The sequence below is a fragment of the Nicotiana attenuata genome, unplaced genomic scaffold, assembly GCF_001879085.1.
Source record: "Nicotiana attenuata strain UT unplaced genomic scaffold, NIATTr2, whole genome shotgun sequence".
In the NCBI taxonomy this organism is placed as follows: domain Eukaryota; kingdom Viridiplantae; phylum Streptophyta; class Magnoliopsida; order Solanales; family Solanaceae; genus Nicotiana; species Nicotiana attenuata.
This window is the reverse complement of record NW_017671433.1, coordinates 8,257-19,742: the sequence shown is the minus strand read 5'-3', so window position 1 is coordinate 19,742 and position 11,486 is coordinate 8,257. Positions and strand designations below refer to the sequence as shown.

The 11,486-nt window shown below is 32.5% G+C and overlaps 1 pseudogene; it reads right to left on the bottom strand.

Annotated features, from left to right (window-relative positions):
* Nucleotides 1–439: 439 nt before the first annotated feature.
* On the bottom strand, nucleotides 440–10,273 carry LOC109208262 (annotated as a pseudogene).
* Between the last annotated feature and the right edge of the window lie 1,213 nt (nucleotides 10,274–11,486).

The following is an 11,486-nucleotide window of genomic DNA, read 5'->3' as shown; positions in this document are numbered from 1 at the left end:
TTGGTCTCTCCCTTGTCGATTTAATTCTCTTCGTGGCTCTCTTCTCCCCCTATCTCTTCTTTCTGTCTATCTATTCCCTTTTCAGTGTATTTCTTTGATTTGAGTATCAACATAGCAATCTGTTGCTTCATGATTTGGTTGTGGATTTTGGATATATGACAATATATATACTATTAATTTTAACTATTCTGATCAGCTCCTTAATTAACAGATTCAGAATTTTTCAACACTGGAAAAACAATACAGGAGTACATTAATTTTGGAGCTATACAAAGGGAATCACAATTGGATTATAAACAAGAAGAACAATATTACACAACATATTATAAAACAAATTACTAGAACAACATTCTGGAACCAGTGATTCTTTTATTTAAGAAAACATCAACCAACTAATAGTGAGTTCATAATTCCTTTTTGCCAAATTTCAAGTTTCCTTTCACATAGAAGACACAGAGCTGGGTGACCCTGCTACCAAAACATCACGAATTTCCAATTGAACGCCCTGTGAGGGAGGCAAGTTTCCCATCTTGATCATAGCAGCAGCAAAATCTCCAAGGAAAACAGCACCATTATTGCTGTAGGTTGTAACAATAGCAGCAGTGGTGGTATTCCCCGTCAACACTTGATCCGAGAAAAGTATACCCTGGTTCCTGTTTAAGGCCTGGAAGTAAACTCCTGTCGAAACACTGCAGGAGTTCTATCCAGTTGTTGCAAGTTGGTGTCGTTCTGGGGGACGGAGCAGTTGCATTGAAGACGTGCCGCTGGGTTTAACGAAAGGTTGCTGTTGCATGCGGTGGCGCACCTGGTTGAAACCCACCGTGTGGGCCCGGCTAGCGCCACCATTTCCCGGGCATTAAAGTTTTTGGTCATTAAATTTTCTAATTGGCACGGTTTAGATTGTCGAACGGAGCTGGAAGCTGAGTTAAAGCACCAGTGAAGTTGGCCGCTCTTGCATCTCTTCTCCCTAGTGCAACGTTATAGCCTTGTCCTCCTAGCTGTCAAATACACAACAGAATTTTAAGTTATTCCCTTATTTTATTTATGTGATACTCCCTCTGGTCCAAAATAAGTGATTTTTTAGATGTTTTCACACATATTGAGAAATTCACCTTTTAGCATTAATTAGCAATAAAATTGACCATATTAACCTTTAGTATCTCTTCACATAAATACTCCTAATACATACTCCAACACTATTTACTCCAAGGGCAATGTTGGAAAAAAATAATTAATTCTTTCTTGAAATCTGAAAAAATCACTTATTTTGGACCCCAAAAAAAAGGCTAAAAAATCACTTATTTTGGACACTACTAGAATTCCGGAAAAAAGCGACCAAACTTTAGCGACCAAAGTTGGTCTGTCAAGAAAAGCGACCAACATTGGTCTCTAAATTGGAGAAAATAATAAAAATAATTATTTTAAATACATTAGCGACCAAAGTTGGTCGCTATTTGGTTAATAATTTCGTCAAAATATTGACCGGACTAGTCAGACTTACTTGGTCAAAGAAATACTGAGATTAACGACCAACGTTGGTCGCTATTGTGGGACCACTTATTAAATTTTAATAATTATTATTATTTAAAAAATAATATATAAAATAAAATAAATATAATTCAAAGTTAGCGACCAAAGTTGTCGCTTATAAAACAGAGACCAACTTGGTCGCTAATATGGGACCCGTTTAACAATTATATTATTATTTTAAATATTATATAAAATATAAATAAATCTGATTTAAATTAGCGACCAACTGTGGTCGCTAATTTAAATTTATATAATTAGCGACCAAAGTTGGTCCTTTTCAGTGTCAACAAGGTCAAAATAAAAAAATCACTTTTGTATTTACTATCTAAATAATATAAATGTAAGCCGTTAACACTTTTGTAACACAAGAGATGAATAGACTAAAATATACTCTACATGCTATGCACTAAGTATAGACGTATTAGGTATATTATATCGAACATGGCTTATATATATGTAATATTATATAGTTACGCTGTATATGCACTAAGTATACAGCGTATTAGATAATATTATATCGAATATGGCTTATATATATTGTAATATATATAGTTACGCCTGTACTATGCACTAAGTATAAGCGTAATAGGGTAATATTATATCGAATATGGCTTATATATATGTAATATATATAGTTACGCTGTACTATCGCTAGTATAAGCGTTTAGGTAATATTATATCGAATATGCTTGTATATATGTAATATATATTAGTTACACTGTTACTATGCGCTAAGTATAAGCGTATTAGTAATATTATATTGAATATGGCTTATATATATGTAATATATATAGTTACGCTATGCCTATGCACTAAGTATAAGCGTATTAGTAATATTATATCAGAAATGGCTTATATATATGTAATAATATAGTTACGCTGTACTATGCACTAAGTATTAACGTATTAGGTAATATTATATCGAATTGGCTTATATAATGGCTTATATATACTTACCTGTACTATGCACTAAGTATAAGCGTATTTAGGTAATATATATCGAATATGGCTTATATATATGGCTTATAATATGTATATATATTATAATATATATAATATATATATATATATAATATATTATATATATTTATATCAACATGGCTATTATATATATAATATTAAATCGAATTAAAAGTAATTAATTTTTTTTAGATTATAGCGACCAATGTGGTAGCTTATTTGGTCAAAATAGTCAATACATTTTGGCTTATATTATATGTAATATATATAGTTACGCTGTACTATGCACTAAGTATAAGCGTATTAGGTAATATTATATCGAATATGGCTTATATATATGGCTTATATATACTTACGCTGTACTATGCACTAAGTATAAGCGTATTAGGTAAATTATATCGAATATGGCTTATATATAGGCTTAATATATGTAATATATATATATATATATATATATATATAATATATATAATATATATTATATCGAACATGGCTTATATATATATAATATTAAATCGAATTAAAAGTAATTTAATTTTTTTTAGATATACGACAATGTGGTAACTATTTGGTCAAATAGTCAATACATTTGGCTACAAAAATAACGCCAAGTTTGTCGGTTTCTGTAAATACAGTAGCTAAAAAACGGTTTCCCTCATATTCTCTTATTTTTTCTCTCTCTTCTCTCTCTCACACCAAACTCCCATCCCCCCGTCTTCCCCTCCATCGACGCCGCGTCCCCCTCCACCCTCCACTGCCGGAGGCAGCAGTCAGCTCCACCGCCGGTGTCCTTCATTGTCCAGGTAGGTTTCTCTCTCCTTTCCTTATTTTTTTAGAAATACACACGATTATTTTAATCTTTGTAGTTTGATTTGTAAAAAATTATTGTTCTTAGCTAAATTAAATGTAGGTAATTATAGTTAGCTAAATAATTAGTTTACCTACTAATTTGGAAAAAATGGGTTGAAGAGAAGAAACCCTAATTTTTAGGGTTTATGTTAATCTTGTTATGGTTGGGTCAAATTAGAATTTATTCTTGTGAGGATTTAGAATCTAGATCTGATTATCTATGATATTTATTTTATTTCATTAATTGACTCATGTAGATTTCCTAAATAGAACTTTTCTACTTATCACAAAATTGAAACACGAAGAATAATTTTAATATGATAATCAGTAGTATTGCAGTATCAACAAACAAATTGATATTAAACACAAAAAATGAAGGTGCAGACTTTACTTGTAGAAGACCAATTGATATTTTCTTTCAGAAAAGGAATGGCCAGTGAGAAACAATTGATATTTCTTTTGTTTCTTGATTTAGATGGAATATGGTAGCCAATCTAAAATCCGTTTAATTAAATGAATAGATAATTAATAAATTTATCTTTGAAAGTTTAGAAGTTTATAATTTGAGAATACACCCTTATATTGATAAATAAAAACACTTAACCCATTATACATTATGGGCATATCACACATATATAACTAATACTTTAGGATATGATTGAAATTTTGGTTTATGTATTGGAATTTTAGATTATTTAATTGAAATTTTAGGATATGACTTGAACTTTTGTGGATATGAGTTGAAACCTTTAGGATATGAATTGGACTTTTAGTTTATGAATTGAGATTTTGTTTATGTATTGGAATTTTAGCTTATAAATTGAAATTTTAGGATATGACTTGACTTTTGTGGATATGAGTTGAACGTTAGGATATGAATTGGACTTTTAGTTTATTGAATTGAATTTTGGTTTATGTAATTGGAATTTTAGTTTATAAATTGAAATTTTAGGATATGACTTGAACTTTTGTGGAATGAGTTGAATCCTTTAGGATATGAAATTGAATATTTGTTTATGTATTGGAATTTTAGATTATAAATTAAAATTTCAGGATATGACTTGAACTTTTGTGGATATGAGTTGAACCTTTAGGATATAAACTTTTAGGATATTGACTTTGAAAATTTAGGATATGACTAGAACCTTTAGGATATGACTTGAACCTTCAGGATATGAATTGGGAATTTTGTTTATGAATTGAATTTTAGATTATAAATTGATTTTTTTTTTGGATATGAGTTGAACCTTTAGATATGAATTAAAATTTTGATTTATGTATTGGAATTTAAGTTTTTAAATTGAAATTTTAGGATATGACTTGAAACTTTTGTGGATATGAGTTGAACCTTTAGGATATGAATTGGACTTTAGTTTTATGAATTGAGATTTTGGTTTATGTATTTGGAAATTTTAGTTTATAAATTGAAATTTTAGGATATGACTATAGAACTTTTGTGGATATGAGTTGAACCTTTAGGATATGAATTGGACTTCTAGTTTATGAATTGAGATTTTTGGTTTATTGTATTGAATTTTAGTATAAATTGAAATTTTAGGATATGACTTGGACTATTGTGGATATGAGTTGAACCTTTAGGATATGAATTAAAAATTTTTGGTTTATGTATTTTGGAATTTTAGATTATAAATTAAAATTTATATGACTTGAACTTTTGTGGATATGAGTTGAACCTTTAGGATATAAACTTTTAGGATATGACTTGAAATTTTAGGATATGACTAGAACCTTTAGGATATGACTTGAACCTTCAGGATATGAATTGGAATTTTTGTTTATGAATTGGAATTTTAGATTATAAATTGATTTTTTTTTTGGATATGAGTTGAACCTTTAGATGATGAATTAAAATTTTGATTATTATGTAATTGTTAGTTTTTAAATTGAATTTTTAGGATATGACTTGAACTTTTGGATATGAGTTGAACCTTTAGGATATGAATTGGACTTTTAGTTTATGAATTGAGATTTTGGTTTATGTATTGGAATTTTAGTTTATAAATTGAAATTTTAGGATATGACTTGAACTTTTGTGGATATGAGTTGAACCTTTAGGATATGAATTGGACTTCTAGTTTATGAATGAGATTTTGGTTTATGTATTGGAATTTTAGTTTATAAATTGAAATTGTTAGGAATATGACTTGAACTTTTGTGGATATGAGTTGAAACCTTTTAGGATATGAATTGAAATTTTGGTTTATGTATTGGAATTTTAGATTATAAATTAAAATTTCAGGATATGACTTGAACTTTTGTGGATATGAGTTGATACCTTTAGGATATGACTTGAAAATTTTAGGATATGACTAGAACCTTTAGGATATGACTTGAAACCTTTAGGATATGAATTGGAATTTTTGTTTATGAATTGGAATTTTAGATTATAAATTGAATTTGTGGATATGAGTTGAACCTTTAGATATGAATTAAAATTTTGGTTTATGTATTGGAATTTTAGATTGCGGGAGGATTTTGTAAAGGGGTTGATAGTAATATTAGACATGCAAATGGAACTCTTCCACCAAGAATAACTAAGACATAGTACTTGGCAGAGTGTGCCTTTAATTTTTCTTCTCATTAGCGACAACGATGATGAGAAGGCAAGAACATGTGTTTCAATAGTTATGGTGTAGGTAGGAGTTTTAACATTTCCTAAGTAGATAAAAGAAGAGGTAATAGAGGAATTCTATACTTCAATTTCCAAGAGGAAAAGGAGTTTAATTGGGAGTGACAAGGTTGATGGTGATGGATTGTTTTTCCGTTGGTCATGGCAGTTCCCATAAAACGGGGATCATAAGACTCTATGATGACAGAGATTATAGAAGTTTTGTTCTTAACTATTCTTCCAAGTTTGATCCTTACAAAGCTTTAGTGGGATATTGGTGATATATTCTTCGGATTCAGAAGAATATATCACCAATATCCCATTAAGGCCTTGTACGGATCAGACTTGGAAGAAAGTTAGAACAAACCTTAGCTATAGTCTTTGTCATCACTAGAGTCGTATGATCCCCGTTTTATGGGAACTGCACTGACCAACGGAAAACATTCCACTCACCCATCACCCTTGTCACTCTCTATAACTTACTTTTCTTCTTGGAAAAATGAAGTAGAGAATTCCTCTATAATCTTTCTTTTATCTACTTAGGAAATGTTAAAATTCCTGCCTATACCATCTCTAGTTGAAACACATGTCATTGCAGTCTCAACATCATTGTCGCTAACGAGAACAACAATTGATCAAAAGACACACCCTGTCAGCTACTGTATCCAAGTTATTCTCTGTATCCAAGTTCATCCCGAGTAATAGTACCATGAGGATAATCACCAAAGCCACCGGACAGCTTTATGATGCCAATGAAGCAAGATGAGCTATTCAATGAAACTCGTATTGTAAAGAAGAAGAAAGAGACTGATTCAGAAAGGTGGGTCGAGGGTCGAGCCTCGACTATACATGTAAGTTTTTTACTTATCATTAAGTATTTTGATTTACTTTTATATAAATTTTGAAATATTAATTCAATATAATTTTTCTTATAGGTTCGCTTCAGAGCTGATGTGGGGGAATTCATACGAAGTCAGCCACCTAACGAGTCGGCCGAGGCAATCCAACTTTCGAACGAGGATGCTAAAAGAACACTCCTTGAGTACTTTATATACTTTGAACTAGACAATAGAACTAGTTTTCGAATGAGCTTGTAATAAATGTTAACTTAGTTTTGTTAGCTTAATGTTTTAGTTCTATTGATCTTTATATTTTGTTGCGTTTTAGTGTTGTTGTTGTTGTTGTTGTTGCTGGCATAAAATGCCTGTTTAGGATATTTGGTATAAGCTGGCAGGTGGTGTAGCAGCCAAAACAGGTAGTTTCTGCCAAAAATATACCAAAAAAGCGACCAACTTTGGTGTCCAGTTGGTCGCTATTCACTTAAAAAAAAATTCTGGTAATTTTGTGACCAAGGTTGGTCGCTTATAGTTAAAAAAAAAATTAATTCTTTCCATTGGCGATCAATATTGGTCGCCCAATAAATAAAAAATTATAACATTTATTAATATAGCGACCAAAGTTGGTCGCTTAATATGATTAAAAATAAATAAAAATAAAACATTATTAACATCTGGAGACCAACTTTGGTCGCCAAATATATAATATTAAAATATTTGAGCGACCAAAGTTGGTCGCTATATGCTTTGCCCGGAAAATTTGGTCCTTTTACCTGGGAGACCAACGTTGGTCGCTATTTAGCGACCAACTTTGGTCCCTAAGGTAAAGGGACCAGCTTAATATCGACCAGGCGTGGTTGGTCGCTTTTTGGTCGCTTTTTGGCCAATAAGCGACCAACGTTGGTAGCTTTTGCTGGTCGCTTTTTTCCGGAATTCTAGTAGTGGGACCGGATGGAGTACTATTTTCTTGCTATTAATTTATTATTAAAAAACGATATATTTCTATATTAAAAATAACTTGACTTTAATTTTTTTTTTTTCTTAATGACATAATTTTATAATCCACAGAAATATCATGACATATTTAAAAACATAATTCCAAAAGTATTTCTTTGTTAAACTCCGTAAGTTCACATAAGATGAAGCGAGGGAGTAATAGTAACATAGTTACAAAAGTTGCAACAAACCTAGTATCATATATTAAAATTCATTGATCGTGCGAAAATCTTTAATATTATATGTGTATATAATTGAAATCTTTAAGGTAGTTTTTGCTGATAATGTATATTTAATTGCTGGCCTAATAATTCAATTTTTGGTTAAACAATTAATCTGCTTTTTTGAGTCCTGATTGTCAAAGTATTGACATACCTTACTGCTGGTGGAAGGCAACTCTTAATCTAGTGATATAAAATTGGTTTCGCTGTCTTGTGTAGCGAACAGAAACTCTATACCCCAAAACCATGGGGGTGGAACTTGGGTGGCGGTAAATAATCGTTAAAGTAAAAATTGGTACGTTAGAGATAGAAAATTAATGAACTTACTTTAACAACAGAATCCCGAGCAGCAATAGCTAAGATGTCTGCGCAAGATACAGGTGTGTTGGGACAAGTATCTTTTACTCTTTGTTTAGCTTGTTCTATGACTTCAAAACCTCTAGCTGAGTTGTTGTTGGGTGGTGAGGTTTTTTCCCCTTGGAATGATCCAGGAATATCGTCTAGAAGAACTCCTCCATCGCAACCCTGTTAATAAAGATGTAGCTATTAGTCAACCATAATCATCACTTCATGAGTTTTATGGCTAGATAAGCTGAAAGAAGAAATGGAAGCTCGGTCATGACTCATGAGCATAGATAGATAGTCAGGATGAGAATAATGAGAACGAGCAAACGACATTCAGGCACGTTGAAAGTGAAAAAACATGTAGCAAGCTTTGTCAAGGGGAAAATAGGAAAAAGCTACTCCATTCAATCAACTTTACAAGGCAATATTTACTTTTTAGTCCATTTAAAAAAGAATGATAATTTTTTAAATTTTAATAATAATTTAACTTTAAATTTTCTATTTTACTCTTAATAAGGTAATTTAAAATCACACAAATATATATGACTTACTTTAAACCACACATTTCAATAATCTATTTAAATTTTGCCACATAAAATGAAACTCATAGAGTATTTTTTTTTTCTTCTTTTTTTAAGGAAAGAGCTACATAAGTGACAGTAACAAACAAGAATTGGAAGGCAACCTAAACAGAAACAGAAAAGACTTTTCCAAGTTAGGGTGGGTTTGACTTGTTCCGTGCAGGTTCACAGCTCCACTATTTGTACCCCTCCACCCCACCCACTCCAAAAAAAACCCAACTGATAATTTTCATTATAGTCGTAATAGCAAACATTTCTCATAATATAATACTCCCTCCGTTTCAATTTATGTGAACCTATTTGACTGGGCACGGAGTTTAAGAAAAGAGACAAGACTTTTGAACTTGTGAGGTAAAATAAGACACATATATTTTGTGTGGTTATAAATAATTGCATAAAGGTAAATTGTTTCCAAATAAGGAAAAAGGTCATTCTTTTTTGCACGGATCAAAAAGGAAATAGGTTCACATAAATTAAAACGGAGGGAGTAATAAATTAATAAGTACTTGTTTGATTGATTAAATACCAGCTAGGACAACTAACTTTTTATCATAAGTAAATAGATTGTTTTGACCTTATTTTGGTTCATGCATTATAAGTTACTCAATTATGGCCGTGGTAGGGGCAGAGTTACAATCAGTGAAGTGAAGGATGATCAGTTGGACAACCTTCATCGTAGAAAATCTCAAACACTCATAGCGAAATTCTTGGCTTTCGACGGTTGTGAAAAACTCCTTATATCCCGTTAAACCTTTAAAAATTGTTAAATTTAGGAAAACAAGAAAACTGTCTTTTATTGATTCTTTCTCTTTGCCTTCTTGTTCTTTTAAAGTAATTAAATACGGCAAAAAGAGTAAAGAATGCGAGAGCAGTAAAAAGAGTGAAGGAATTTACATCAACAAAGCAGTCATGGAAGTGGAGGCGAATGAGAGAAGCTCCCATGCGCCTTTCTCTATCGATTGCACTGTTCACAACTCCTTGAACAGCCGAGAAGATGCATGCCAATGGAGATAATGGTTGGGTTAACTTGCTGTCTGAATTTTGCTCAGCATTATTATTTAGGGTTAAAATGCTGGCTGCTGACTCCAGCAGATCTAACTCTGGAGAAAGTGTTTGGAATCCCTTACTCATGGCTTCATAAGTGTTCCTATATATGGCAACACCTGCTAGTGCAAGAGCCACAAGGCTCAGTGCAAGGCTCAAATGACTCAAACGAAAAGCCATGACCTAATTTAATGAATGAAACTAAATGTATATGCAGGCAAAAGCTGTGGATGATTTTGCTTGTATTTTTGCTTCTATTTATAGGGAGTTAAGACTAACAAATGTACGCAACGATTAGTCATCCTTCGGCTTTAAATAATTGCGAACACACAAACTGAAGATTGTTGTTTGGTGTGGAATTGACTTTCTTAATATTGTACAAGATTTTCTCCTTCCCTAGTTCTAGCTGTGTGTTACGTGTGCTGCTTCCCTTCGCTATGTTTCTCCGATCTTTTTGTCTAAAATATTCTAATATCCTCTTATTCTAATCAGAATCACTACTAATATCCTTTTATTCGTTTTTTTTTTTCTCTTTTTGAGTAAAAAGTAAATACGCTAGTTTACTTTTAATCGAGAATAAAGAAGAAAATTCCAATTTGTTCTTTATTTAGTATGTGTGTTTGACCATACAGAATAATACAGACAAGAGTAAGCCAGTTTAGTTTGTATATATACGAGAGAGAGAGAAAAGGCAATTGAAAAACTGTCACGACCCGGATTTTTTACCGTCGGCATCGTGATGGCGCCTAACTCTTGAATGCTTCGCAAGCCAACAGATAAAGTTCTAACACGCTAATCACTAACCAAAACAGTAATTAACAATAACTTAAACTAAACAAATAAGAAGTGCAAAAATTTTATAACAATTTAAAACACTAATACACGACTACCCAAAGATTTGGTGTCACTATCCACAAACGTCTAAGAATTCTACAAACACTTTGGGGAAGAACTTGTCTCTTGAAAATCGCCTCTAAGCCTTCTTGTTTTTGAAAATAAGAAATTATGGAAGACTCCCATTTTTTATTCTGTTTTCAAAACACTCGACATGTCTTTTTCGCGTTCGCGATGCATTGAGGCCAGAAGGGCCTTCGCGTTCACGAGTTGTTCGCGTTCGCGATGGTCTCTTCCCCTGACCATCGCGTTCGCGAAGAACAACTCAGAGATTTCCCAACCCATCTCTTTTTTACTCTACGCGTTCGCCAGAAGCCGGTCGTGTTCTCGAAGAGCAGCCCACCAGTGCTCCGTGTTCGCGACCATGGCTTCGCGTTCGCGATGAACAATCCCCTCCCCAGCCCAGGTTGCACTTCGCGTTCACGAGAGTTTCTTCGCGAACGCAAAGCACAAGGTATCAGCATACCAGAAGCAGCAAACACAACAGATTTTTGTAAGTGTAAATCACCTCGTAGCCTATCCGAAACTCACCCGAGCCCTCGGGGCTCCAAACCAAAAATGCACACAAGTCTAAAAACATCATACGGACTTGCTCGTGAGA